The sequence below is a fragment of the Aythya marila genome (genome assembly GCF_965140915.1).
Source record: "Aythya marila genome assembly, chromosome: 5".
NCBI lineage: Eukaryota > Metazoa > Chordata > Aves > Anseriformes > Anatidae > Aythya > Aythya marila.
In genome coordinates this window covers 49,457,532-49,480,650 of record NC_139046.1, presented here as the reverse complement: position 1 = coordinate 49,480,650, position 23,119 = coordinate 49,457,532, and positions in this window count along the sequence as shown.

The window sequence follows — 23,119 nt, the reverse complement described above, 5'->3', positions numbered from 1 at the left end:
GTGTTTCTAATCTAAATACTGGTATGAAATTTATGTACAGATGAGGCCTATAAGAATCAGGCACTAACAATCTGCTATTTCTCGTTCTGATGAGACCAAAGCAATAGTAATCATATTACACTAAAGTCCTGACACAATTAGCAAACATGCTGAAATGAAAAAGAATTCACTTTAGTGCCCCTGAAAGCTTTACTGTAGTTAGTAAGTGTTCATTTTCATAATAATATAATTGCAGGAATGGGAAATTGCAGGTAATTGCTGTTGTTGTGACCTTGATCCTTTAGTAATGAAATTAACGTAATTGCTACCATTTTGATTCCTACCCATTCATGGGCAGCTTCAAAGTTTTTGAGGAGAGCAATGAGGGCAAAAGTACTCTTTGATTTTTTGTGATTTTTGTTTTTTTTTCTTGCATCTCAGCTACCATATAGAAATCTCTCTTACTTCACTGGAGTTCTGTTTTGGGTTTGTGAGTTTTTCTCTTTGGTTTGCTGTATTCTGACTTTTTACATGGTGTATAAATCCTTACTGAACACTGTCTGAACACTGGTGGCAATATTGACAGTCATTGTTAATGAAACTGAAAACTTTCAGATCCTTTAGTTCAATGTCTGATACACAACTCCTAACTTCCACAGCAGCCATTGAGAAATAGGGAGTTTAATTTCATATTAATTTCTTGAACAAGTTTAAAATGACTCAAAAACGTGTGTGTGTTTGCCTTTCCACATGAAGAGTGGAAGGTTCAACCCTGTTACAACAGAATGGCCATATCCACAGTTGCATACAAGCCAGTAACATGAAGGTCTCCAAAAGCAGCCAGCAGCAAATGTACATGTAAAAGAGTGCAGGGACTAACATAATTCAGTACTTCCCCAGAGCATTTTGTCAGACTTCAACAATTTACACTTAGAACTTCTTTACCTACCCTTTTCTATATTTAGCTGTTGTTACAGGTTTTCCCTTCAATGAAACTATTAATCCAGGTTTTGAACCTATGTAAAAATTCAGCACCCACAACATCCTGCAAGAAAAATAGTTCATGCCCCAAATATACACTTTTATTTACTCTGTGTCCTTAAAGTACCATACCAAGTTCGCAAATTCTTGCATCAGAAGAGCCACTGAACAGAAATTTTTCAGACCCTATGGGCATCTACAAGAGCTCTTCTCCAACATCTTCTTCATATGATGTATGATAAAATAGAACCAAAAACTAAGAACCTGGCATTTCTGACTGTGCTTGTACTGACAGCACACCCACACCTGAACTATTCATTATTTGACTTTAAATTATTTTTTTTCCTTCAGCTATGATTTTAAGGGGGGTTGTTTGGTTTATGCCATGTCTCTTCAGGTTAAGGTCTCTTTCTTCTTCATGACACTCTCATCCATTTCTCTGTCACAGCAGCAACAAGTAGCACCGAGGCTCCAATTTACTGGCACACTGGTTCTTACAGACAGATCTCTTGGCCTTAGTTCCCCAGATTACATGATTATACCCCCAGGTGAAAGAAAATTGAGATCTATTTCATACTGTCTATGTATTCATCCATCTGCTGTCAATGCAGCTTCCTTCTCTTCAAAGGCTTTTTTTTTTTTTTTTTTTTTTTGCATTGTGCTCCAATAAATGGTTCTTTTTTTGTTTATTTTGTTTTGTTTCTATTTTTGATAAGCCTTCATTATCATCTAAATCTGCTCAGAGACAGTCAGAAATCATATAACCATGGAGAGAAGTTAATTAAGGAACAAATGACAAAAGCATATTGGATGTGCAAACAAACCTTGCTTGGCTACTAGCCCAAAATTTGTCCTCTGAAATGTCAGTGAAGTCAACAGGAGTCCCTACACAGAGGTCTGGCTTCTATTCTACCTATTTTCCGTAGGACTTATGTCAAAAACCTAGACTAACCAACTAACCAAGTTGCCCCAGCATGAAATAATCCTTGGATAGTAAAGAAGTTATCTGGCAAACAAGAAAATCTCATTCATTGTATCCAGCAAACTTCATTGTAGCTGAAATATCTCTTTGGGCTACTGTACGTTCACAGGGGAACTTAACAAACTCAGCTAAGCTGCCTGGTAAAAGCTGTTTAAAGCCAGCCACTTGTCCCTCTCCAAACCAATACTCCCACTATCACAGAGCCCAGGGACATAACTCATCACTTTTTCTTTATGTGTTCATACTGTACCCATTTCCTTATAAACTGAGGAATACATGAGAGTATGTTAGCGTGTATATACGATTTCCCTGTGTGTATATTTAAGTAATTGTATGTGTTTGCTCATCTGTATGCATATGTTCACAGTCTGTAATCTCAGCCAAGGCTCCTTCCCTGCAATAGCTTACTCACTGCTTACGGAAAGGGGGCAGACAGAGCACACACATAATAACACTAATGCTAATTATCTTCTACTTTAAAGTTTCAAGTGAAAATTGTTTGGTAAACAGATGGAAAGCTCTGAAAATATCTTGAGAACACACTCCAGCCCAAGGGAAGCATTTAAAAAAATAAATAAATAAACCTTTCAAAATCAAGTGTACTCTAAATGACTATATATTATCGTTATGACAACCACGTCCTTCTCTTTGTCTGGTCTTGCTTTCTACATTGTCTCTGCTGAAAGCCTCTTTCAAGATCATCTTCAGTCAAATATCACAGTCTCAATATTTTCTCTGCTTTTTTTTTTTTTCTCTCCTATTAAATTCCAACTTCTCAACTTTCTCAGTTCCCTCTTCTTCCAGTGTTCCCCCATTATTCCTACTCCTTGCTTCACTCCCCCCATTTCTACCAAGGCTAATAGCTTTGTGTCTTTCCCCGCTCTTATTTCCACACCTTCTCCTGATCACCACATATGGCATTGAATTTTACCTTCCCCAAGTGTGTCAAGCAATCTTTTCCTGCACCTTCACTGAGCAAGGTTAAAAGCAGTCCTGTCAGCTTCACAGAGTGTTATTCTTCTCAGACAACAGCATACGTACAAGGGTGGACCAAGGTCTCCAGTGCATGTTTGTTGTTTTGTTTTTTTTTTAAGGACATGCTGCAGAGCTGGGGTTGGGTTTCACATCATAAGGGTCTAACTTCCCTGTAGTTTCCCTTGGTCTCCAGTCAGAATATGCTCCCTTTGAAGAAATTATGCTTCTATTCTCAGATATGGAAAACTTCCAAAAAATCATTCTGAATTCAGATATAAATGGCAGCAGAATTTGGCCCCAGTGAGTGCAAGTAAGTTTTAATTCATCTTAGATTTGGCACCATAAAATCATATTGTTAACAGAGGGATGAGATACGACCTGAACCTTGGGATGAGTGAACAGAACAGAAAATTTGTCAGCGTAACAGACCTTGGAGATACAGCTGGATTTCTCACACATGCACAACAGCAGCCAGTGCTCTTAAATCATGAGGGTTTATGACACCCTCCTGAGCAAGCAGGTAAATCTACTGATCAGAATTGATTTGCTGCTGCCTTGTCACAGAAGAAAAACCTCAGATTCTTTTGCTCTTGAAAACAGACAAAGAAATAATTGCACTGATTTTCAATTAATTCTAAGCTAACAGACAAAAATAATCAAGATTAATTTTTTGTTTTCAACATGTTTTAATCCCTGATGCACTTTCTGTTTATAATTACAACATGCTTCAGATAGGAATGTATTAAAGCATGATGCAAGTTTTAATAGTTGAAATTACATGAAAAGAAGTATATGAGTGGGCTCCAAACCCTTACACCATTCTAGCTATGGTGAATTTATTTTTATTTTTAGTGCATTTGCTGCCACAAAAATAATAATAATATATATATATACATATATATACTCACTAGGGATACATCTTAACAAATATAAACTTCTCCATTAGTCTTAAGCTTCAGTCATGGTTTTGTTGTGTGTTGGTGGTTTTTTTTTGTTGTTGTTTTGTTTTGTTTTCTGGTACAAGCTTTGCCTAGTCTGCATGCACCTGCCAGGCAGCATGTTCTCAGATGACAGAAGAAAAACATGTCAGGTGTTCCCTTATGGCTCTATGAGCCCTGCACGTGCTGTTTGCCTAAGGCAGCATTCTTTATGTCAGAAAAAAAAATACTAAACAATGGCTTTCAGGAACTGTGGAGCAAGAAGGAGGATGCAGTGTGAGCATTGCTGTATGTTTAAATATACAAACAGACTTGGAAAGAAGCTCTTATAACCATTGAAAAAATGGTATACACACTGAAAAGATAGGCAAGTATGCAAAAATGCATAGGAACCTCCTAATTACCTAGACAGTTCTCGTTTTGATGTTAGAGATAAGTGTCTGGGAGGACTCTGGGCCTTCTGTATACTACCAGATTTCTGTATAACACTGGACAGACTATTTGCATATATTTTTAAGTGTTTACCCATTTTAAAATGTTTTCACTGATTTCTCTCCTTCTGTAGCAGCATTTATTCAATACTATTGTTTCTCAGGATCCAAAACACTGCCACCTTCAAAGTCCTTGCATAACTAGAGGCAGGGGACCAAACATTCAGCTCTGCATCCTCTTATGTGCAGCTTAAATACACATCTCTACAGTTAATTGCAGGGCTATTCAAAAGAGCCTGACCTGTCAGAGTCGATGCCATATGAAAATGTGACAAAAAGCAAAATACTCCCCAGAGAGCATGCAATGTAAGGTGAAATGTAAGATATAAGCTTCAAAAAAAAGATAGAAAATAAATCTCCAGGTAAGAGTGTAATCACTACCTGTGTTGTAAGTGGTTCATCGTATCAGCTATGTGATTAAATTTAGAACAGAAACAGCTGCCAAATAACCACCTTCACTGCAGTTGTGTGTGTGAGCTGCTGCTATATATTCTTTGCAGCGTTGTGTCTGTTCCTCATCCTCCTGCATGTTACATTTTGCAGAATAAGAGTTCTATGAACACACGGTAATGATACACAATATTATAATTTGGTTTCATTATGCAACCAAACATTTGTACACCTTAGCAAATAGCACAGACCCCTATTTTGATGGAATTTTGATTTCAGATCTAACTAAAAGGCTTTTGTTGATGAAGTATTGTCTACTCTTTTTTTTTTTTCTTTTTTCTTTTTTTTCTGCTTTGTTCATAATATTCAGAAATGTGACAACCTTAAATTTCCTAATGTTCTAAGAATGTTCACCTTGGCAGTAGGACAAGGTCTTGGATTCTTATATATTCAGAGTCATGTAACAAATCCACATTCATGGAAGAAATAAAGCCCCAAAACATCAGAAAATTAAAAAAAAAAAAAAAAAAAAAAAAAAAAAAAAAAAAAAAAAGAGAGAGAGAGAAGGGGGGGAGATACCTAATTTAAATTCATTCAGTAATTCTTCATCTATATGCTTGGCTTCCACTTACAACAATGAAAGGATGTGCAGAAACATTCCTTAAGAATTTTACATGCCATTTATACTAATCAGAGTAAAAGTTCACCTGAATACTAACAATATTTTTCTTCAGGGAGAAAAATAGCTAATAAAATTCTATTACAAGCACAGTAAAGTAAACAAACCCATTTTTTAAACAACAAAAAGGGCTTAAAAGTCCCAAAAAATGAAATTGGCTGTCGTAAAACTGAGGATTTGCCTGCCACAAAACCTCACTTTCAGCTTGATTATGCTATTTAAATGACACCTATCTGCATTTTAATCCTTGTGTGAAAGTCTGCTGGCAGAATTAATAATTATGATCAAAAACCATGAAAGTCCATGCTAATGATAAGATAAAGAACTTACTCCCACCACCTACAGTGAGAAGCTAATCTTCCTCAGTGTCCTAATCTACTGACATACAGGGTTTGATCTGAAATAAGCTCTTAATAATGAATAATCTGGCTATGAATATGATTCTGCTGAGCAGAAAATGGAAGATTAAAGAAGGAGCTCTGATGAATCAGTTCTCTCCTTCTTTCCAATTTTAAGGCTCCCTCTTTAGTGTGTCCCCTACTACCTGCCCCCCCCCCAAAAAAATAAAAATAAAAATAAATTTAAAAAAAAAAAAAAAAAAAGAGGGCTTTTTTGTTAGTTGCTGCCACCTTAAGGACACAAACTGTCAGAGCTGGTGCACCGAGGTGCCCAAAGTGCCTGCCTTGCCAGGGCTAAGGGAGGCACCGCTTTGCATTTATCTGGGTAGGGAACAGAAGCTGCCAGCTGACATTTCCTTCAGTGCACAGACTCTTTAATTGAGAGATGTCTGAAAGCCAAGCATATTCTTTTGACACACAGTCAAGGAGTTTGGATTTGGCACTTGTGGGAGCCAGATTCCTGCCTGTTCGGTTTAACGGAATTAATCTTTGTGTGCGTGTACTTTACAAAGCACAGGGAGGCAAAACAAATCACAATTAATATTTATTTACTTGTGTTTGAAATCTGTAACCAGAGCAGAGGTGTTACTGCGGCTTAGCAGACGTTTCACTGCTGCAACCAACTTCCTTAGCCAGATAAGGCAGACTTGAATAAACAACAGAGGGGCAATGAATTTCAAAATTTCTGAGTTTCAAAAGTATTAGGCACCTCCATGTCTGGATGCCACACTTGGAACACCCTTGAGAGAATGCATGCCTTCATGGAAATGCACGTCATGGAAAATCAGAGTCATCTCATTCCATCCTTAATTGAGCATCCAAATATTTCTGACAGGTGATCTCCCTGACATCCTTTGAGCTGTAACTGAGCCCCTTCATGGGTACAGAAGATACCCAGGGACAGCTAACTCTGCAATAACGTAAAGAAATGTCAGTCATCAAAGACTGTACTGATTTATTTTTATTTTTTTACACACTTTTGATGAAACAAATGTGTTCAGAAAATCAAAGATGTAAACATGGCCCAGACCATCTGGAACATTAAACAGTTCAACAAACCCTGGAAATATAAATACAGAAATGGAAGCATGTTTATTTTAGCAACGGAAACACTACAAAGTTTCTGTACCTGTATTGATTTGGGTGTACAAGAGAAGAAATGGGACAAATGCAGCATTAAGCTTCCAATAAGCACTCTGAGTTTGTTAAATCTTGAGCTGGAATCGTGATCACTGCGCTAGACCCAGCAGGCCCTGACTAGGTTTTGCTCTGGTCCAGAATTTGGCCCTGAGAAGCACGGGAGGAGAGGTGAACTTCAGACTCAGACCAACAGAACGTGACAAGCATGCTTAAAATAAAAATAAAAATAAAATAAAAAATAATAATGAGAAGAAGAAAAGCGGTGCTGCCAGCAGCCAGGCAGCAGCAATGGTGGCACCATGCAGAAGGGAGCAAGGCACAAGCAGGTGAGATGCCCATGAAAGCTGGGGTAAGGTTTGGCTTGGGCCGGGTCTGGTAGTACCACCTGAGGAGGGAGAGAAGGGGCCAGATTTGGGCTGCTGTGGGGCCCTGGGTTGTCATCTCCTGCCTCTCCAGCTGCTGTGGTGAGCTACAAATGTGTATTCTTAAACTTCAAATTAACATTGAGTAGCTTTTTAGCAGTTCATTAATGCCACCCTAACTTAATCTACAGTTCTGTTGCAAAGACTTTAACAGGACTTTATTTACAGTTTAGCTGAACTGTGGGGATATTCTTAAAATATCCAGTGGGATCATCAAAGATGTATTTTTTTAATGGTTCTTTTCAGTGATTTTCAGTTTAATTAAAATCCTAAGGCAATTTGCTCTACTAAAAAATTTAGTGGGCTCGCTTCCCCACCAGAATGATTATTTAAGGCACAATTTGCTCAGCTTGGTAAATTTGCATAGAAACATTACCTGCTAGTGAGCTCTGCTTTATTCTTCCTGCCTGGTTCCTGTCCCATTATGACGTCTAGGAGGTGTTTTTTCTATACTTGCAATAATTTGCCACTCTTCTCTGTGCTTAAATGTGACTTCAGAAATTTTTCTGAAGTGTCACTTCCTGACTATAGAAGAAGTCATTTCAAGCAGAATATGTGTAGCATGTTTTTTCAGCTGCTCAGTGGGTTTATTTATTTATTTATTTCAAGAAATGCTAAATAAATTTTTACCTGTTAGAGTTTATTTCTTCATACTACATAAAAATATTTTTAAACCCAGTCTGAAGTTCTACCATTCATTCTTGACAATAAGATCAGGTCACTTGAATGTAGTCTTGCTGTGGAAAAATAGTAACCAATAAGTATTTTTCCATCACCTTGAACATACATTTTAATCCTTGGTACTCTACGGGTACTCTTCTGCCTCTGAAAATCTCTGTTGTCTAAGAACAGGGTAAAAGAAGCAGGAACTGTTGTCTATAGGATGTGCTAAGGTAAAGCTTAATCAAATCCAGCTGTGGCCCCACTTTTGGCTTTTTGGTTCTTCCACCGGTTAAGGTGATGGATCAAAGCAAGTGATTTCTCTGCTGAAAGGCTAGGGGACACTTGGTATCTAGGCTAGGTCTGCACTGGAAGGCGATGGGGCAAACTGAAAGCAGGCTGTGTTCCGCTGCTTGACGCTGGTGCCCTGGGCCCAGGAGGGCGTGACTGTAGAAATTCATACATTACAAAGCAGTTTTGGATGTCTCAGCCTCGCTCAGATCATGATTTCTATTCTTTCCAATGGTAAGTTTTACTACATAGGAAATCTTGATGTACCATTCTGCCCAAAACAAACAAGGCCCCTAGGAATATATTCATAATGACTGTTTGGGAGCTTGTACTTCTCTGAGGAATTACTTGTTTTCTTGTTTGCAGCAACTTGAAAATGAGGCAAGCCTGAAACCTAGCCCAGAGCTTTCAGATAAGCTTTCTTAATAGTTCTTTAATTTGCTGAACACATCTCACTAAATCACCACCTAGTTGTTTACAAATGGAATTAATTAAAACCTGTGATAATCAATGAAATAGATAGCTATAGGTATAAAATGAGGGATAGAGGCTAAAAAATTGTTTCAGGTGACAGAACAAGAGCTGGGTATAAATCTCAGCACTGCTAGTCTGCCTCCTTTCTCATCACACTAAAACTTATCCAAGTATTTTTCAAGGTATACAAGTCACCAGCTAATGTGTTGTGGAAAATATTTGTGCCCACTCCCCCCAAAAAATTCAATTTTCCTAAGTAGCAGGTGTAATTGTTTATATTGGAAAGTTCAGGAAAGGAAACTAGCTTTATTTTCAAATTAAAGGAAGAATGAATCTGGGGGTTGAATTTCAAACAAGGAAATAAGTCAGGAAGAAAATTCTTACAAGCAAACAGTGTCAAACAGCAGGTGGACAAAAAAGCACAAAGGTAACACCTGTCCATCAGGGAGCTGCACAGGGCATGGGAAGATCAGCATCAGTCACTCACCATTCCCTCGTAACACAAGGGATCACCGTTGAGTCAGTAGGTGAACAGGGGAACTGAAAGGCTGAAACAAGTGGTGAATCTTTTGATGCATACTGCACCTTATGAAATTATGCAGAATCATAGAGTGGTTTGGGTGGGAAAAATCATGTAGTTCCATACCCCCAGCCATGGGCAGGGATGCCACCCACTGGACCAGGTTGCCCAAAGCCCCATCCAACCTGGTATTGAACACCTCCAGGCATCAACAACTTCTCTGGGTAAACTTTCTAGTGCTTCATGACTGTCCTGGTGAAGAATTTCTTCCTTTAATTTAAATCTACCCTCTTTCAGTTTAAGGCCATTACCCCTTGACCTTGTAAAAAGTCCCTCTCCAGCTTTCTTGTAGGCTCTTTTAAGTACTGGAAGACTGCTATGAGATTCTTAAACCATTCAGCATGTAAACCAGTCAACTCTGCATGATGTTTGCCTCTGGCTTTTCAGAAATTTGGAGTGGGGAGTAATATTACCGGTTTCTCTTAATTTTGAGTTGGTATAGTCTTGTGTTGGTGAGTAAGGCAATACATCTGCCAGTATGGCTGTATTGCAAAGTACAGCTCACCAAAGACACTGCTGCCCTGCAGACATGGTATGGATTGGGGACCGCGTAAGTCCTAGGAAAGCAATGTGTGATTTGGTTGCAAAACTTATGAATGGGATAGGGAAGCTGTGAATCTGACTAAAGAGATGTTTTTAATAACAGCTAAACTACTCTGTTCAGAATGGCTGTAATCACAGCAACTATGTCATTTAGAGAAATTGGCAAAAAGGACGTGAAGACCAGGATACCTGTAACTGATCTCCAACTGCCTTAGCTAACTTGCAGTTTTCCTAACCATGGTGAGTAGTTATGCAAGTAGACATGTGAACAGATCAGAAGCATCCTTATGGTGTTAATTCAATGAGAGAACTATGGTTAGAAAATATTTTGTAAGGTAGAAGAATACTGCACAAAAGGCCAGATTTCCTGTTTCCATCCAGCATTGATGCACAAATGATGCCAGCTTTAGTATCATTAGAATACTCTAGAAAAACTCTGCTTTGCATGAGTTCTTAAAAGCTAAGCTTAAAGCTTTGCTATCTGGCAAGTCCCACCTTGTTATCCCATCCCAGCTAGTGTTGCTGTAGTATGACTACAAGGATCCTATCTGTAAGGGTTTGTGATACTTATAAGCAGCCTGAGCTGAAGCTGCCTTACCACTGAAGCTGCCTTACCACAGTGAGTCAAATGCTGCACTGAACTGCAGGCTGCCTGATTCTGGTGCTGTAGATGTGCTGAGCAGGGGAATGCAGTGGTCTGGGCTTTAGCCCACATGCCACATAGATTACGAAGAAGAGTCTGTATGAATGTAGTCACAGATACATTTTCAATTCCTTCTAGAAATGGATGAATTTTGTGACTGGGTTCTGCTTGAATAAGCATTCAAAATTTTATTCTGTAGTGCCTATGAAGAATGAGAGTATTGCAAGGTACTATTTGAATTATTGCACCCTTTAATTAGTATTTTTTCTTCAAGACTTCTTAGTGGAGTCATAGGCAAGAAAATGAGCAACCTTGCAAAACACCTATTGAATGTGTAACCACACATTTGGTGCTCAATGTAATCTGTTGGTGGGGCATCCTGGGAAGACACTTTGAAGCTAACGGTCCTTCAAACAATGTCATTTTTGTGGCAACATTGTCTTCCTGAGGCAAAGGAAACCGTGAAGAAAAGTTAATGCTACTGATATTCTAACAGTTTATGAAAATGATGTTTTTCCTTTGATAAGCACCAAAAAATGTTCCCAAACTGTGCAAAGGGAATTTACAAGTTCAGTCCAGCAGCATTCAGGAGCAGTACTCAGGCACAGTAAAGGATAACTATCAGTGTGGAGGTGTTGAGCATAAAAGCACAGAACAAACTCCTTGGCAAAAAGTTTTTAGGAAGAGGAGTTTTGAGCACACTTTGTAGAATGGAGTTTTAGTAAGAGGAGAACATGGTGTGAGGGAGAGCAGCCTTAGAAATGTTTTTGGTGGTGTCTCCTTTTGGTGGATGTCTCACCCAGACAGGGTGAGAAGACTAAAATCCCTAAATACCTGTTTCCTCAATACAACAAATGTACTACAGAAAATATGAATTCTAGAGTGTATGCAAGACAAGTTTGCATGTTTATTGCATACTTCAGAAAAGGTAACTGGGTTCCCTAAATATTTTTACAATTCAAAAATATTTATTAACATGAGGAATATTCCAGTCTTGAGGGTGATGATGGTAGGTGCCAGAGGCTTTGCTGAAGTTTTAGTTTTAGACTCCTGGAAAGCCGAGTCACACTTCTGGTTTGATTGTATTCATTTAGCATTTTATCATAATTATGTGGGTCAAACACTCCACTTTCCATGAAGGAAAAAAAATGGAAATGTTGAGCATAAATATGCAGGAGGAAAAAACTTCTGTGATCAGAACATTGCAAACTACCTTGATTCTGGATAGTTATCACCTGGACTACCTATAATCACAAGCAATAGCTGATGATGATAATGACTTACAAGGCTGTTTCACACAATCAGTTTCCAAGGTAAGATATGTACTCATCTGGAAAATAGCTGCTTTGTGGATGTAGACTTTTGGATGTGATGTGTAGACTTTTGGGTTCACTCTCACACATCACTCCTCTCACTGCACTCTCAGATGCCATCACTGCTCTCTAGTTCAGACTTATTTGTACAAGATTCATTTCTTACATGCAGCTACACACAGCTAAAATAGCCGTGATATTGGACATAAACAATATTCCTGTGTAGTAATATTTGCATTTTTGAAAAACAAAAGTGAATGACAGATTTTCATGTTAGAAGTAGGATACCGTGCATATGGAAGAAAATCCAGTAAACGGGATTTAACTGCAACACAACTTACAGACATGAGCTGATATAAGTCACAAATGATCAATAGATCATCTAGAAATTCTTGATGTCAGAAGATAACACAACTCATTCTACATTACGTCTTTCATACACTTTGTAATGCATGAGTTAATATTTTAAGCAATATTTTATTCAAATGTCACCCCTTTGGCATAACTAAATCATAAAAGGATGTTTTTCTGTTTTTGTTTTGTTTTGTTTTCTGTTCTTTTCACCTCTCTTAGAAAAGTTGCTTGATCATCTTTGTATCTGGTGTTTGCATGAGTCTCATTGAGTTTTCTTCTTGACAATTTGTATACATGATAGATGTGTTTGGCCATAAAAATGCTGTTGGAGGAAAACAACTTCAGATGGGCAGGTTTAAGTTTCATTTCATTGGTTTCCATTAAATAAGGCTGATGTAAAGCTGTTAAATCTGGTTTGGTATGTTGGGTTCATCCAGGGCTATCAGGCAGAGCTACTGCTTAAATAATCAAATGGCAATCATAGGTGCTTAAGATGGAACAACTAGAATGTAGTGAAGTGGGGAGGAGAGAGGAAGGGAAAGGGACACTGCTATATGAGTGCTGAATGTTCAGGTAATTTTTAAAAATTTGCTAAAAATAATACTATGACAATTACAACAGTAATTACACATAAGAACACTTGCACCAAAATAACAGTCAAATTTGGTTATTTATTACCAAACCACTACAAACATGTGTCAGATTTTTTCAAGCAAAGAACTAAAATCTGAAGGTTACAAGTGTACTGATGACAAATCACCACAAAACAAAATCAAACAAAATATCTGTGATAGGCAGTCTTTTATTCGTGTGAGGACATGAAATGTTCTTTTTCTTTTTCCTTTGAGGAATTAAATTTTTCAAATCTTCAGGGTTTTTATCTCCAAGTTTCAAATGTTTAGATTCTTTATAAAACTCCTGACTAACACTAATTTGCAGGGAAAGATACCTGATCTTTACATAAGCTGACAAGTCAAATGAGATCAACTGGTCATAAAATAACAGCAGACCATAACTAGTCATTACCACATGCATATCATGATTGCTCCTGTTGGTGGCTGTTGCAATTGGAAATAGATACAGGAGTTGTTCAGCTGTTCCCTGGTTATGGCAGTTTCTCAGGTGAGGTAGCTGATGTCAAAACCCTCTGGACAGTGCTATTTTGTCATGTAAAAGGTCTTCTATTCAATACCCTTGATGTGGTTAGGTTGTCAAATGTTCAGGATTTTGAATATATTTGTGACAATACACATTCAGAGTAATTCTAGCCGTCTACATTTCCAGACTGAAAAACATGATTTCATCTTCTAGTAGCCTAAGCTGGAAACAGGTGAGGGCTGGGAGCTGAGATGACTTTGTCAAGGATTAATGTGGCAGCACAAGTTTAAAAGCACTCTGAATTTTAGGCTAACAGCTGATACTTTTCTTAATGATTAGTTTTAAAATTCATCATTTAATTATTAGCTTGAAGGACACTGCAAATGAACACCATAGGTACCACATTTACATGTTTAATTGGATTAGTCTCCTGACTTTCAGATTCTAGCAATTAATTTCTCTTGGCATTTTTTTCCACAGAGCTAAATGATCAATCTTTTTTTTCTTTTTTTCAGAGCAGGGATTCACATCATACACTGAAAATTTTATTGTTCCTATGCGATACTATTCTGCTGTTGCTGTATCACCTGTTGTAAAATAAATAAATAAATAAATAAATAAATAATCAATCTTCTTGAAATAAGTAGAAGTTACCCGTAGCTGTATTTTAAAGTTTGGAATATTTGAATATATATAAATATATATATACAACAAGTAAATGTTTATTCTTCCAATCATGAAATCACCTAAAATGAGGAAATTCAATGCTTAATGTTGTGTGAGCAGTCAATAAATGAACATTTCCTATGTTCAATCATACTCTTCTGTTTGAAAATTATCATAGCTATTTGGGAAAAATAAGATGCAGTTTTCATGATCTTCTGTTAAAAACAAAACTTATATTTTTCAGAGGTTAGCAGTCCATGGCTCCCATTAGACCCTTAGCTGACAGACATGGCATTTGTATGCTTAAACGTATCTAACACAATGAACTCTTAACTCATTTGATTTCTGGCATAACAATATAAACATTAATAATGGAAGTGTCAGGTTAAGATGTGTCCAGAAATTTCCACTACTTAAGTCTCTTCTCAACTCTTCTGCTTGCCAACTTGGTTGTGTGGTTGGAAACCAGCAGAGAGGAGGCAGGTCATGCTTACAAGGTCAAGAGGTGCTTCAAGACCATGAAGGGCAAGAAAGCACATCAAACTTCTTTCCATACTTTTTGATTGCAAAACCCCATCATGCAATGTAATGAGCATCTGCAGTTTCCATAGAAGTCAGTGGATGGTAAGAGCTGAATCTCCCTACTTAATATGCAGTTATTGAACACTTTGGGGAATTAGGCAATAAGTAAAATATGTTGCAAATAAATTTTTGAAAGCAGATCACTTGTATGGTGAGGTGATTTTATGGTTATTTCCATACTACAATTACTACTGGAAGAAAAAAAATCTAGCAGTATCTAAGGTCCACTAGACAAAATGAGGTACCCCTCTGAGTATCTCAGTTCAGTGTCACTTTGTGGCTTAGGTAATAGCTGCTTGATAGGTTTTGAGGTGCTATAATGATTACTAAAAACTATTTCATGTAACTTATTCAAAATAACTGATGGCAAGCAGGTAACAGCATGAGAAGCATTGACATATTAGTCATTTTTAGTTCAAAAAGCACAGTGGCATTTAAGGTGCTGTACAAAAGCATTTGCAATTTGTTTGTGACTGCTGTTAATTACATGTCTACCTGTACTCTTGCAGGGCAGTTTCTGAAAATCTGCATGTTAAAATGAGATGTACCTGCATGACAATATCGTAACTTTTTAACCAGATTGATGCAAACTCCCAGAGAATGTTACCATATCCACAAAAACTATGAATTAGTAGAGCCATCAGTGTCTGTTGTATGGCTAGTGTAGCAGTTTGTCTTTACTTCTGAAGGTCACGGTCAATTCTTGTTTTATGGCTTTTCACTGTTGTACACTTAGGATACAGCCAAATCCAAATTAATACTTGTGGTTTCAATGTTGGTTTCAGCTCCACCTCAGCTTCACCTCTACAAGTCTCTTCCAGTTCTTTAGTGTCTCTGGGTAATCACATGGCTAAAACAAAATTAAATCAAATGCATGCATGTTCATAGTGTATATAGCAGGGTGAATATTTCTCTAGAAAACTTTATAAATTTTCAGTAGTTGTTTTTGTTTGTTTTGCTTTTTGTATTTATTACTGCTGAACAGAATGCAATAACCCTGGTAACAAGTCAGAACAGATTGTTTTAATAGTGGCAGAATGGAAGATGTGAGACCCAGGCTAGATAACATGAAAAATTACATCTTTTAAGACATGTTGAGGCTACAAGCTTTTAGCCAGATCTTAATCCTTTAATGCTTGCTTTATGTTGATTTTTTTGTAATAGACAGTCCTTCTGGCAAAAGGCCAAACCTGAACTGTTAAAGGAATATGAAAAATCCTGTTACACAGGTTTCACAGAATTTCAGGCTTCAGCTCTTAATATATTGCTCTTTCCAAGTTCATTTCCTTAGGGGAAGTTTCTAGTGTCTTTACCAGTAGAAAATGCCTGTTTCTAAAGATGTGCAATGGATTTGATTCTCCGCAATCATAACTGAACAAGATCATTCCTACAGGGTATCTTGGGGCAGGAGCCCTGACTAACATCAGAAAGTTCAACTAATATTAATAATCTTATTGCAGGTATTACTATCTTACTGTAGTCATATGAAAGTAAGGCAATGAGTTTGCATAAAACAGTACCAAAGGAGTACACAGGGAAACCTTCTTAATGATTTGCCACTGAACATTCCTATTACAATTACTTGGTGTTGTCCAAAGTTTCTTTTACTCCTGCTGTGTCTGTAGCTGAACCTCCCAGACCACCTTCACTAGTCCTTTCTTCTCCCAGGTGGCAGCAATAACTTGAGGTGGTGTAAATTCACTTTCTTCTAAGTGGAGATGATTACAACAGGTATAAAACCTGCTGAGCTACTACCTACCCCACCCTCTATTAAGATGAAGCTTGAAGTAAGGGGAGGCACAGCTATGATGCTGTTATCTCATTATCTCCCTTGGCAGTAGATCCTTGGAGGATCTGCCCAGAAGGAAAACTTAGACCAGTATCTTCAAGCTGCTTGTAGCCCTTTCTGCTGGCTACTGCAAGAACTGTGAATGTCAGAGTGGTGATCACGCTAATTGTACAGGAAGAATCTGTGACCTCCTCATCCTCTGTGAGCATCTGTGGTCGAGCTCTAATTTTGTCTGTTGTAATTTAATTTTTTACAGTGTCTCTTTCATCAAAATGAAAGCCGATAGAAGCTGTACTAGAAATTCAGAAATCTGATTATTGTGGCTTATTGGTAAAAATTACAACTTGTCATGCTTGGGTTTAAAGCTTATAGGTTCTGAAAATGTGTTCTAATTGATTTAATTTCCTAATCAATCATAATTGATTGATCTGGAGGACAGTTATTTATGCATTTCAGAAAATGCTTATTTAAATGTAAATGCTTCTGTGCATGAAAGACTAGAAAGCTGTCAAATCCTTCCATTTTGGCTTTACTGAAACAGAAGACTTGGGAACTCCTTCAACACTGGTAAAACTAGGCTAGGACTAGGTGGAACCTGAAAACTATAGGCTGTGTCCTTTTGTGAAGCTAGTGAATTGGTGCTGGTGGATGGTATACGGGGTCCTGTTAACTTGCTTTAAAGAATGAGTGAATAACCCAAACAGAATACTCTTTTTTTCTTCAAGAAGGCAGGTTGTCATGTTGGTGTGGTGGCAAAACTAGCTTGGGACCTTGAGCATTGCTATTAGCTATCTAGCAATGTTTGTTGGTTTGGGCACTATGCCATGCTGATGCAGCTGTATGACTTTCTATTGTAGGGCTAAATCACTTGTCTCACTAGCTTGGGACTCTTGTATACTTATGCAGTTCAAACAACTCTTAAGGACTATGCAAGGGAAAAAATAGTGTTCAGTTCTTCAGGCCTAGACTAGTGTTACTTCAGTGATTCTTTCACTGTTACCTTTGGTAGTTGTTTCTGTGTGTTGCATAGTTCTGCTGGGATAATCAAAAGGAGACATTACTGATGCGATAAGCGTCTTTTGCTTGAATTAGGAGATTTCAGTAATCTGTATACTTAGATATATCCTGTTCCTATATTTTAAGTATGTTTGGTATGCCTCAAAATTGAGGGGGCAAGAACTAATTAAACACTAAGATAAAAAGGATGTCTCAGCTTGGATTTAATCTTGTACCAGCTGGAGGGAGGCAAAAATACTCTCCACGCTCCCTCTCCCAGGCAGGCAATTTGGCTCATTTCCACATAGCCTATGTGTGGGGTGGAAGAAGCTCAAAAGTTCACTCAGGACTCAGTAGTGCCCTTGGTCAGAATTGCAGGTAGATGCATGGAAGCCATAAATATTAATTCAATATACTTATGGCATCTTGTTACTGTGCTCTCTACTCCTTGTGTCTCCCACCCAAATTGTGTATGCTGCAATGCACTGACATAACCAAACTTCAGTACCGTCAGCACTTCAGAATCGATATCATTGCAGAAGAGCAAGCTGGATTCCCCTGAGCCTCATGAATCATAACCAAATTGACAGCTTAAGTTCTGATCACACAGTTTGTTGCTGTGGCTGATGGCTGATAATGACAAAGGAAGAGCACAGTTTGATTGGAAGTCACCAAAATGAATGAACCTGCTGCACTGACAGATCAGAAATGTTAATTCTGACCTGAAAAGAGAAGCAGCGTGACTGTGGCTAAGCCTTTTAAATGGAATTTTTTCTCTCATGAATTGCCTTTCACAAACAGTGCATTTGTTTACTTGCTGAGGAGATTTGTAACCTAAATCAATATTACTCTAGTCTTTGCTTGATGCAAGGATGTAAACACTAGTAGCAACAGTGTGAATCACTGGCATGCTCAGACAACATAAATTTATCTAGAGAATCAGTGACCTTCACCATTTCAAACCTAGCCCTATTCAGTTATAAGAGAACAGTGTTTTGACATCTGCATGTCTGCCCATCTGAAATGAGTGATGTGAGCTCCCTATGCCGTCACTAAAGTTTAGTTCCTAGGCTACTATCAAAACCATCACTGATGGGCAATTCATTTGTAGCCTCCGGAGACAGGAACGATTGCAAATGAGCACAGAGCCCAGCCCCTGCCTAGCTTTTGCAGATGGTCTCTGCGCGCCTCTGGTGAAGAGCTGAGTAACTGGTAAGCAGAGGTGACTGGCAGGATGGTTTTGTTAGCGGGGAAATCCTGTGCTCAACAGTGGGAAGTGGAGGACTTCAGTCAATAGAGCATCACATGGCTAATGTTATTTTGGAATATATGCCACTCAGTCTGTCTAGGTGTTTTTGTCACACTGTCCTGAAAAATGTGTTTCTTGTGCATATTTCCTGTTTTTCATATATACTATCTGTTCAAGGTTAGATAAAATTGTTTCAAAATTAGTTTGTAATTGTTTTTTGTGAATTATTGCAATTAGGCTGCACATTACATCATTCCTTGGTTGGGGAAGGTTCATAAAATTGCAAGAGAAATGTTTCCCCTCTTACAGATTCACACAGAGCTCAGAATTGTATAGGATACAAGAAAAATATTTTGTCTTCACTTTTCTACACAACATTTCTTGAATGATTTCTCCTCGACAGACTTGCTGCGCTGTGATTTGCAGACATGGCAATTGCAAAAGCTCAGCTACATCTCTATCCTAGGGTGTGCAGAAAACTATTTTCTTCGTGCTTACAGCTTGGGTTCAATGGTGATGTTTCCACACACTGTTAATGCTAGCCAGAAGTAAAATTTTGAATGGGAGTGGTGTCCCTGCTACTATCTTCTGTCCCTGAAAGCCCACAAATTGCATTTTCTTTAGAAAGAAATGGACACAGAAATGCAACAGCAACAATGGATCAGAAAACTGCAAAGACAGAATTTTATGTCAAAAGAAAAAGGAGTCTTTTTGCCTTAATATTTTACAACTTCATTCTAGAAGAAAAAACAGGACTCTTGTTGGCACAGGTTTCATGCCTGATGCCTTAGAGCTGGACTACTACCAGAAGTTAGACTATAAGGTGTTTTCTTCATATGTCTGCATTTTGCAGTGGGGTTGCTTTCCCTTAGATGAGGTTAGCTTGGTGGAACTAGCTTCATTCAATGTTCAGATGATGCCACAAGCCTAAAGAAATATTTTTGATGAATTGCCTGTGGTTCCTAACCTAAGAACTAATTTTGAGTCTTTCAGGTATTAATACTGACAGCCTTCAGGAATAAATACTAGCATAATTCAGTATGTCATAGATGTAGGTTTAATTACAATATAATACAAAATTATATGATTATCATAAATCAATTATTCAGAAATCTCAACTCTTTGTGAATTCAATACTTAGCCTGGATTCTGTGTTCAGACCTAACTCTTCAGGAAATCTGAGGATAATTTTTAAAAGATTTGGAAAGATATTGAAGTGTTTGCCTTCAGCCCTATGCAGTGACATCAACAGAGTTCTTTAGGCAGCAGGGCTAAATCCAAGCCCTAAACAAATACCAGTTGTTTAGGGCTTGGATTTAACCATGTTGTCTTGATCCAGTTTGTCATTTGGACTTGAGATTGTGAGGTCCAAATACCATGAACTGACTTGTCAGTGGGAGGATTAGCTCCCAGGTTGAATTCATTGGAGAGCTGTGTGAGAAGTCATCTTGATAAAAGCCATAATAATGAATCATATTCTTTTGTGGTAATGTTTTGAATCTTTATTCAGAGAGCCCACCCTGTAGGGGCTTTTTTTTGTAAAGCCTTTTAAATGTTTTTAGCTAATCTTTATTTTTAAAAGAACCCTGCTCTCTATTCTGCTGTGCATATTATGTTTGATCAATGCTTTTTGTGCCTGAAAAGTGGAAAGTGTATTTTTTCTTTGTGATTTTATTATTGTAATCTGCTACACTGTTAGAATTTAATACCAAAGAGTAGCATGTTATAACTTTTTATATTTAAAGTGACACTACTGTTGAGTTTTTTCCAAGTTAATTTTATTGTTGATGAAAAATGTTAGACTGGCAGCACCAGAGATTACAATACAAGCCTTACCCAGTTTACCCCTATTTACTGCTAAGATCCAGATGAATAACTGAAAATGCACACAGCAGGGCTCTAAGCTGCTCTGAACTGAGGCCCATTATTCCCAGTCTGACTGATGGAGAGGTTACAGTGAACAATGGACTGGAAAGGGATTCCCAGAACTAACTCTGCCTAGCATCCATCAAATAATGTTAAACTTAAATGCCCATGTTGTACAAGTGAATGGTAGCTTTTACATTGTTTTGCTATTCTGTTTTTTCCCCTAAAACAATCCCAGTGAAGCCATACTATATGTGCACTTAAGAGGAGGGGTGGTAGACAAATACCAAATTTCTGGTAGATTCCTGAAAGTTCTGATTGGACATCAGAAAGAGAAACTCGGATGTTTATGATTACCTTTGCACTGGTAATAACCTTTTGAAGAATGTTCTGTGACTTCTAGATTCTACATCTGCAGAAAATTTTGAGTCTAGATGTTTTACCTTGAAAACATTGGTCTACCTCAAAGATGAAATAATTAAAGAAATCATTACTTTGATTTGTCCAGCTCAGACAGGTATGGGTAATGCCCATTTGTGGCTCTGCAGTTAAAAGACTCTTCTGATATTGCTAAGGGTAAAAACTGCTTAACACCTAGTATGATGCAAATTAAATTGGAAATTGGGAGAACATGCAAGAGGTTAAAAGAAAACTTTGATTTCACCTTTAGATTCAAACTTAAGTAATTGAGCTGCTTTATTCCTAAATGCAAGTCTAACATCTCTATTCTAGCTAATGTTTAGCCAAACTGTTTATGGGAATTTTTCATATGTGTGTCTAACCACCCTGTTAAATTGATCCCTCACCTCTGGTAATTTTTGTTGTCCCTCATGAAACATTTGTCAACAACTTTTCAGTGCAGGAATTCCCAGAAGCTAATGAGATATTCAATGCACACCCCTGTTCAGTGGCATAATGTCTCCAGTTATGCAAACCAGTAGTGCTCAGTTGATGACTCTAATTAGCTGTTAAACAGTTCTCTTCAGTTCTTTTTCTAATCTTCTTGCTGTGCTCCTGCTGTTTCTTATACCCTCAATTTTCACAAGAAATGCACTGTTATCCACTTATTTCTGCATTACTGTATACAGTCCTTAATCAAGTTGACATTGTGCACCAAAATTCCATCCTTTTTAGTTGAACAAAATCAAACATTAACCATTTGCTGAAGGTTGTTTCCACCCACCCAGACAAAGTCTAGTGGTTTCATGGTGCCATTTAATATAACAAATCAAGAATATAACAACTGGGTAATTGGGAGCAAGCTTCTAAATTCTTCCGTTACTCGTTAGCAGTTCTTGCTCCAGTTTAAGTCAGTGAAAGGTTTTCTTTTTGGTATGAACAGAATGAGTCCTTTTGATACAAGATAAGAGATGTTGTCCTGGTGCCTGAATGCATTTCTCCCTCAGATCAAACAAGTAGAAACTGTGCAATGGGAAACTACTACACAAAATAAGGCACCTTACAATAGTGTAAATCCCAGAGGAAACATAGTGCAAGTTCTTTCAACAGTTCTCTTTAAGAAAAGCTCAGAGTGAACATTTACTGTTCTAATGGTTTAATTAAGGTGAAAGATTAGCATGGCTTGTAGAATGTTTTTTGGTGCTTTTTAGAAAGAACAGTGAGCTAGTAAAATCATTAATCTGCTTAGTGTGAATAGATGTTAAAATCAGACTGCATAGTGCCTAGTGTCGGCAAAGTGAATTATTTGTGGCAAGCTTTTTCTTCTGAATGTCACTTGGCTCTATATACAACTAAATTCTGCAAGAATCTTTTCCTTCATCTGATAAAATGCTCTGCCACGGCTGTTCAATCAGGGATTCACACTGCAAGCCAGAAAAGCACATCAGCACATTTAGAGATACGATTTTCTTTGTGGCCATCAATTGAACCAGCTATGTACACATGTAAAATTAAGCTCCTGCACTTCTAGATCGAAGCATTAACAACATGCAGAAAAGACTCTGCTCCATGACTATGCTTTTATTAACAGACAGTAACTTAGTCCAGGCCTCTGACCACCCAGGTATTCCCCCCTTCCCACAGAGCAAGTCCAAACATACTGTACATACTGAAGAGGAGTCCCTTTATTTCCTAATTCTGCATATGAAGGACTTTTTTTTATATGCATGGGTGACAGAATTTGGAATCCTTATAGTTTTCATTAAAAAAAAAAAAAATAGGTGGAAGTTGTCTGGATTTCTGATGTTCTGCTGCCTCTAGAGAATCCAGTGAGGAAAGCAAGGTGCTTTCTCAACTCCTAGAGAAATTTGGCCACTGGAGAACAGGATGCTCAACCTCAGCATGGGGGCATCAAAAGCATCCAGCATAAAGAGAGAATGCCTTAAAATTGCCTGCCCTTGAGCAGCTGACAGCACAGTTGAGAAAAAGCCAGGGATAGAGCTGCTGTTTGCCCTTGCTTTCTTCTGCATTCAATACAGCTGAGAGCAGGTGCTGGGACAGATCCTGAATTCCTTTTGCTACATGCTCCAGAGATACTGACCCAGGATTTTAAGTGTCTGCATTTTGGATTTAAGAGATTAGAGATGCAGGCTGGTGTGATAATATAAATCCGTGTGAGGATCTGTTTGAAAACATGACTAAGCCCAAAGCAGTAAAGAGCCAAAACATTTTATCTGAGGT